This window comes from Hordeum vulgare, chromosome 3H, assembly GCF_904849725.1.
Source record: "Hordeum vulgare subsp. vulgare chromosome 3H, MorexV3_pseudomolecules_assembly, whole genome shotgun sequence".
In the NCBI taxonomy this organism is placed as follows: Eukaryota; Viridiplantae; Streptophyta; class Magnoliopsida; order Poales; family Poaceae; genus Hordeum; species Hordeum vulgare.
The window spans coordinates 589,368,606-589,376,733 of NC_058520.1; the positions used below are offsets into that span (position 1 = coordinate 589,368,606).

General features: G+C 36.2%; 1 long non-coding RNA gene across 1 annotated transcript; it reads left to right on the forward strand.

The window, feature by feature from the left end:
- Window positions 1-3,650: 3,650 nt before the first annotated feature.
- On the forward strand, window positions 3,651-4,873 carry LOC123440875. Its single transcript, XR_006630364.1, has 2 exons — window positions 3,651-3,823; window positions 4,625-4,873. It is a non-coding gene; the product is annotated as an uncharacterized LOC123440875 (long non-coding RNA).
- Window positions 4,874-8,128: the final 3,255 nt, after the last annotated feature.

The following is an 8,128-nucleotide window of genomic DNA, read 5'->3' on the forward strand; positions in this document are numbered from 1 at the left end:
TAAAACTCTTATTTAAATTTTTTAACTTAACAAATAAATGCAAAGGAATTAACATAACAAATAAATAATTGAAAAGATAAAAAAATTAAAATTACTATTTAAAAAACTATGTAAAACTGTATTTTCGTATTCCAAATAATATTCATATTATTTATAAGTTTTAGAAAATATTAATAAAGTTCAAAAAAGGATAAAACTAAAGTAACAAAAAGAGAGTAAAAAGCAAAATAAAGTAGAATGAAAAAATAGGAAATTTCGTTTTATACAGGCGGAGCGGTAAAGAGACATGTTTTGGCCGGCCCTTTTCTACAGATAACGTAGGAACTACCCAATCCCTTTTTTGATTTTACCGTTTTCTAGTTTCATTTGATTTGTTTTTTTCTATTTCATTTTTATCTATCTTTTCTTATTTATTTTTAAATTTTTCGTTTACGTTTCCTTTTTCATTGTTTTTGGTTTTTTGTTTCTTTTTTATTTGAAACTTTGTTTCCATTTTAGAGAATATTCATGATTTTAAAAGTTGTTAACAATTTAGAAAAATGTTCGTTCTGATTTTTTTTTAAATTCAAAAATTCATGGGACATTCACAATTTTTTATTGTTGTGTAAAAAATGCTCAGAGTGTTAAAAAATGATTCCGTTTTAAGAAGTAAAAATATGTTCATTTGTGCAAAATGTTCAGGCATTCCAAAAAATATAATTGTTTATCAATTGTTCGTGATTCCAGAAAATGTTTGTTTTAAAAAAACTTTTGAAAATTTCAGAAAATATCCGTGTTTTCATATTTTGTTCCTAAATTCCAAAAAATTATGAGAAATTTTAAAATATGTTCTTGTTTTCTGAAAACTGTTGAGAATGTTGAGGAATCATCCCGTTTTCAATTTTGTCAGAAAATGTACCAGATTTTAAAAAAATGTTTCTATCAAAAAAGCCATATTTTTACAAAAATAATAATTTTGAATGTTTATTCAAACAATTTTAGGATTTCGAAACATGACTCAATTTTTTGAAAATTATTCACAGTTTTCAAGAAAAGATGAAAGAAATCCAGAAGTTACCCGGATTCTGCGTTGTACTTAGTTCTTAAAGTAACGCGTTCATCCTTAGTCACCAACGTTTCTCAGTTGCCATCTTTTGCCAAGAGGGATGTTTACATGGACCGAGAACGTGTTCTGACACATTCGCCTCCGTTCGGGTACGTATATTGGTGCGCTGAGCTGTCGTATTAACATCTGAAATGATTTCCTAGAGCTACATGGTGTAATACGCGCTCGCTGCGTGGCTTGTATCAGATTTTGACAGGAGAGAGAGAGAGAGACAAAGAGATAAATGGATAGATAGAGACAGAGCAAACAGGGGCGGAGACAGGATTTGAGCATTGGGGGTGGGGGTGGGACAACGGTCACAGAAGAAATACAGGATCATATATATGAAGTCTCACATAAAATGACACCAGAACATATTTTTTGTAATACTTGTACTTGTTATAATCTGGGTATGCAAAAGTGACGTTATAATTTGCCACGTCTCATGTTTTACAACGGCCGCTTTAAAATTTAGCTTTATGATCATCTACAACACCATAGAATTAACAAGTTGATCTGAATTGTTGGCACAAACTGTTCGAATTTGAAGCAATTGGATTGGAAAAAAGCAATATCATCATGGTTTATAGTATTTCTATGTATAATAAAAGTATATATCTAAACAAACAAAAGATGATTAGATCTCTGTCTACCATCTAATTAAGCATATACACACATAGTAGTATGCCAACTAACTAATACACGAGGCGGGCACTATCGCACCAGAGTAGATTAGTGGGATCTGTATACCTTGAGAGATGATCAGGTGATTAGTTCCCTTGTAGATAGCTTGCTTGCGCCCATAAAGCTAGCAGAGGTGATCAGCAGCGCCGACGAGTGTCTAGATTTGGATGCGGAGGAGACCAAACAAGCACGAGGGGCAGCCTCTTCCAGGTGGTGGCTGACGTCGACCCATGCCATTCATAAGCAGTCGGCGGCCTGGCGATGTCGAACTACCGATATTGGGATTGAATCATATAGGTCTAGCCGTCTAGGGCAGTGTTGTATTTCCATTAGGATTATGGCAGATTTTGGGATTGAGTCGTCTAGGTCTAGCCGTCTAGGGTAGGGCTGTATTTCCATTAGGATAATGTGGCAGATTTTCGGGTTGAATTGTCTAGGTCTAGCCATCTAGGGCAGGGTTGTATTTCCATTAGGATAATGTGGCAGATAGGTCATACTCCTGTGGGTGTTGGGCTTGGGCCATGCGATTATCAAATGTACTAATGATCGTAAACATATTAAGATAGTCTGCCTCGTATTAGCACGGCATCCAACGAGAAAAAATATCATAGCCCCTGTTGTAGGTTATTGGGGGTGGCCCATCGTTTTGGGGGGGGGGGGGGGGGGGCTGGCCACCGCTCGCCCCCCTGTGGCTCCGCCACTGAGAGGGAGGGTGAGGGAGATAGATAGATAAATATACAGAGAAAGAGAGAGAGAAGTGTGTGGATGACTGGATGCATCCAATACTTTCTCCATTGGATAAAGATTTGCATTTTATTTTCATTTTGACATTTTCAGTAATTAAATTTTCAACCATATTTTTTTTCTATTTTTTGTATATTTGAATCGAGAACAACGAGACTTCTAAAATAAGATCGATCTTGGATAGATATATTTGAATCAAGAACAACAAGAATTTTCATTGGTCTTAGATATGTGATCTTTGACATTCACAACAATATGAAATACTACACCTTTTTTTTCCTCTTTACAAGGCCTAATACACATTTTTATATTTACTTTTACTAACTAAGATATGATCTATATCAATAATATATGATACATATGCCATAGAAAATCTAATATTTATTTGCGGAATGATGATATAAAAACAATATAGAAAAGAGATATGCATGTCAACATTAATTTAGGAGATATATAGAAATGATGATATGTCAGATTTATTTGCCTCATCAAATTCAACAGACGCCTATTGTTCCTTCTGTAAGCTAGCACTAACAACAACTAAATAAGCAAAAGAAAACATAGAATCAAAGAATAAAAAAGTAGTTGTGCGATTTTTATTTGATGAAACAAGATATCTGATATTAATACCATTGGACGAGAGAAATAAATACAAGATCATCGTGTGATGTTTGACTGTGACTCTATATGGAAAATAGCACTACATCTAAATAAATATGAAATAAATGTCGTTTTATACAAAAGAATGTACATCATTATACAGAACAAGCATGACGTGGCAATGATAATCTAGGAGCAATACATGGATCCGAGATCATTACCTAAGGTGCGCAACATTTATTTGACCAAACAAGATATGTGCTATCATCTATAATTCTATTACATTAATGCCATTGCATGAAATAAATAAATGCAATATCATTGCCAAATACTCGATTATCACTCTATCCAGATAGAAGTACTACATATAAATAACATGAAATGTATATCATTTATATGAAAGAGTGTATGACATTTATGTAGAATCATTAAGACATGACAACAATATTTTATACTTGGATGCGATAACAATACATAAGATGCAATTGGGCCTCTCTAATAAATAGCAGCAAGTGAATTGGTTTATTGGCAAGACAAAAACACACATGAACATAAGAAGGAACGAGGAATATAATAGAAGTAATATCTTTGTTCTCATGGGGCTCACCAAGAGCACTATAACAAAATCGACAATGGTGCACTACGTGGTTGTTGCATTCCTGGTGCTTGCTATGATATGTTCTACCTTGCCATCTTGCCATGCACGCATTGGTATGTAAGACATCTCCTTATTTCTATATGCATTCTCCAAATTGTTAAATTTATTAATGCTTTGGTACACCCCATTACAAAAGTTTATGTGGATTTGAAAATTGCATTAAAAAGGAATATTCATCTACATTGATGATTAACTAATTCTAACGCCTACCTTCTCGATGGCTCAATCAAGAGACCAGAACCAACAGTATGGCACCCGCTCCACGGTAAAGAAACTAGAACCAACAATGGCTAGCCTTCTCTGTGACACCCGTTCCTCCCACAAGAAATACATACGTATATCAGGCCCTCGGTAATTACAAGTACGTTCTTGATTATTGATAGGCCCCTAATTGTTAATGATGTTCAATGGATTGTGTTTCATTATTTTGAGTAGCTAGCACTGTAGGTAGAACAAAGGTTGAGCATGAGTTTTGAATCAAATACCTTTACACGACCCAAATTAGTGTGGGTAGGAGACTTGAAAGATCGGTTTTAATATCAAATTAGATTTCTAACAGCTAGGGGGTGTACGCGAAACCATAATGATTCTACCGGCTTGCAACACGTCTACCCTCGACAGAGCTACCCATGTATATTGCCGCACCAGCCTGCAGATGAAGCATTGAACCGATTGAATTGCATATAAAATACTATACTAGCCTATTTTGTTTGAAGGGGTAACTCTTAATCTCCACCTTCCATCTTCCTCACAATTTGTAAACTTTTCTAGGGTGGTCTACATAAGCAAACCTAAGTTAACTTATATAAAAAATGCATGTTGTTTGATATATGTGTACATGTTGTATTTTGCAGAACCTAATAAGGTGCACGTGGTGTGCAAGCCGATGGATCCATGTGTCAATGACAAAGGATGCAAAGCTATGTGTGTGGGTATGGGCATGCGTTTCTGGATTCCCCTTTGTAAGGGGAGCATTTATCCGATGTGTTGCTGTGTAGAGCCTCAATAACTCATTGGTAGTTCTCTACCTAAGCTATGCAATGCTGAATAATTATATGCTTGTAATGAATGTGTGCTAAGTTTAATAAATTTGTTTTTCATCCTATTGTTTATTGTCTGTCTTATGCTGACAAATATAATGATTATCGTCTATTGTATGTCCTTTTTGTTTTGAGGAAGATAGTCTATTACCTGTCTATTTTCCCCCTTTTGAGCAAGTCTATTATATGTCTTGTGCATGGATGTGATTGTATATCTATATCCATGGGGATGCATGTGAGTTTGACCGTGCAGCAATGCAAGTCACCCCATACATTTAAACTAAGCAGACCATTACTGCATGCAAACACAGCATACTATCAGATAGCTTACTGCAAGGGTGCATCGGGCCTGTCGATGAGGGTAGGAGCACATGCGAAAGGGCGGTGATTTGTTTCCTCTCTACAACGGCGCTAGGGCTTGCCACCGCAGGCAACGGCAAGTGCAAGAGTGGTGTACATCACATCGGGAGACTTTCTAATCTTGTTGTCTCGTTTTTTTTGTATAACACATTACATAAACTGATTGGTCGGAACTGCTATAGCAACTCATGGCATTTACTTTCGGAATAAGAACAATGATACAGAAAACCACCGACAGCCTTGCAAACAACATTTTCAACCAAAAGCAAGTGTTTTTGTTAAAAAGGAGCAAGCAAACCATCTGGACCCATATGAAATACACAAATGTTCAATCGTGCAGCTGCACCATCTGGGCGTCCTGAGCGCATGCTTCAGGACAACACAATTGGAATAGATCGATCCCGGGTGTTACCCGGTCCACAGAAAATTGTTCACCCATTCATTTTATATATGGACAGATTCTTCAAATACAATACATTGATTATTTTCCTCCTCGTCCAACCAATGACGCGAACCCCACAATGATGTAACATGTATTAATTTTGGTAAATTTTTTTCAAAAAGACATAACTTTTAAACCGCGTGTCGAAATTGTGATCCGTTTTCACCGTTGGGTTTGCTGCGACGAGCTCTTCAAAACTAGATCTCATATGGATATATTTTAACAATCAATTTTAAAAACAATTTTAATGCTAGACGAGACAACTTCAGTGCTAAACAAGAGCAACTTAGATGATGAATGAATTGCACCATGTGTATTAGTGAGTTCGCCTAGTAGCCTTCTAATTTGTTTTGTGCAGTAGTGTAATAGGTGGTTAATATGGTTGCTAAGTTGCATACATCAGAAACTAAGTTGAAGATAGTTTAGTTTCCTACCATGCTATGATTGTTGCTTATCATAAAGTGGAAAGTTGTCTAACATGGCTTCTAAGTTATATACCACAGAAACCAAGTTGCTTGCATCGCTGTAAAGTTGCCTACGGGTGATCCTCAAATGCCCATAATACTATCGAAGCTATCCATCAAGAGATCTAAGTTGCATACAATGTCAACATGATTCTGTGGGATCAATGACGATGTCTATCATGATTCCAAATTTCAAAACTATGTAGAGACGAATTGTATGAGAGACTTGTGTTTTTATTTTCTGGGGCAGTCTGCCCGCCAATGCTACTGAGCGCACGGGTGTTTGCCAGCCAGGCCGAGCCGAGCCCTTCAATACTAAAACTAGTTAGATATGTTTTATGGATTTTTTGTTTTAAAAGAAACTTTGATGCTACATGAGTCAACTTTAGTGCTAAACAGAAGCAACATCACTCCATTAAAAGTACTTCCTCCGTTTCAGTTTATAAGCCCGGCACGTGTATCTAGGTTGTCAATTTGATCAACTTAATGAGAGACATATATTACAAAAAATATATCATTAGAAACTTTATATGTTCTATTTTCTAATGATATAATTTTTATATTAAACAATATATTTTATATAAGTTAAATTGACGACCTAGGTATACGCGCATGCCTTATAAACTGTGACGGAGGAAGTAACTAATTAGCAAGAAAATTAAACTAACTAGTAATAGTGAACAACTTCGTAACAGAAGTGGATAACATCACATCAACTTCATAAGAAACTTTCCTTCTACTAGAGGCAACTTTGTAGCTAATAATAGGCAAATGCAATAAATTATGTGTCTTACTTAATTTTGTCCAACATTCTCCTACCTTCCTCACCGATACTTCTAAGTTGCCTATTTTGTTTACGCTTGTATGCCATTATTTCTAAAGTCCTTTAAATACTATGACTCGTCTACTATTGATTTTCTCCTGTGTGCTGCTGCTAGTTAGGGTAGGCAATTTCATGGTGAATCTAGACAACTACAGACTGTTTGTAGGTAACTTAGAAAAACAATGATAAGCAACTTCACAATATTATAGACAACTATGTTTGCAAAGTTAGGAAAGTGAGCAACAATGATGGGCAACTAATTACCAATAACATGCAACTCGGCATCAATTGTAGGGAATTTCCTAGTATTTATAGGCAACTGAGCATCAACAATAGACAACTGACCATCAACAATAGGCAATTGAGTAGCCATGATAGGTAAGTTAGGATAATCTAAGTAAAATTTCACACGCACACAATGCAATGAAGTTGCATGTATGTAGCATTTAAAGGTGCCTCATGTTTTGTGTGTTTTTCTCGTTTTTACATAATCAACCTAATAAGAAATCCTACTAGGTCAAAAAGAAAATGATATTTCCCTATATCACTAAAGTTGTCCCCATTGCACCCAAAGTTGCTCACAAAAAAAAGATTGTCGAAACCTACTCATATGGGATCTAGTTTTGAAAGACTCCTCGTGAGAAACCCAACGGTAAAAACAAGTTTGTTCTGACTCTGAAATCAACCGCTATGAATTTTACAAAAAAATTGAATCCGTAAATAAATGTTCGTGGAACAAAGATCTTGGTTGATTTTATGATAGCGTACGTGGAGAACATAAGGTGCTGGGAAGGGGAGGGGGGCACGTGCCTTCCGTACCTTTCTATTCTGGTGCTATCCCCGAGATCAGATGGTTTCTTTGCTAAAAAGGAAAGGTCTTCTCAATCAGACGAACGAGCGCTCATGCGCTCCCTTGCCACGTCCTTCATAATCCTTGTTCAACCTCCACGAGACCAGATGGTTTATTTGCTAAACAACATTTTCTAACGAAAAGGGAAGTGTTCTCGGTAAAAAAGAGCAGGCAAACCATCCGGATCCATATGAAACAATGCTTGTTCAACCTCCGTATGTGAAAAAGCATCCACCAAACCTGTGTTCATATCATTGGAAATTCCCACTGGAATATGCTGAAGGATAGGATCCATGTTGCCTCCTCCGTCCGAAGATTATAATTTTCATAGAAAACTTTTGCCATGGACCTCATATCATCATCCGAGGTGCACAAACTC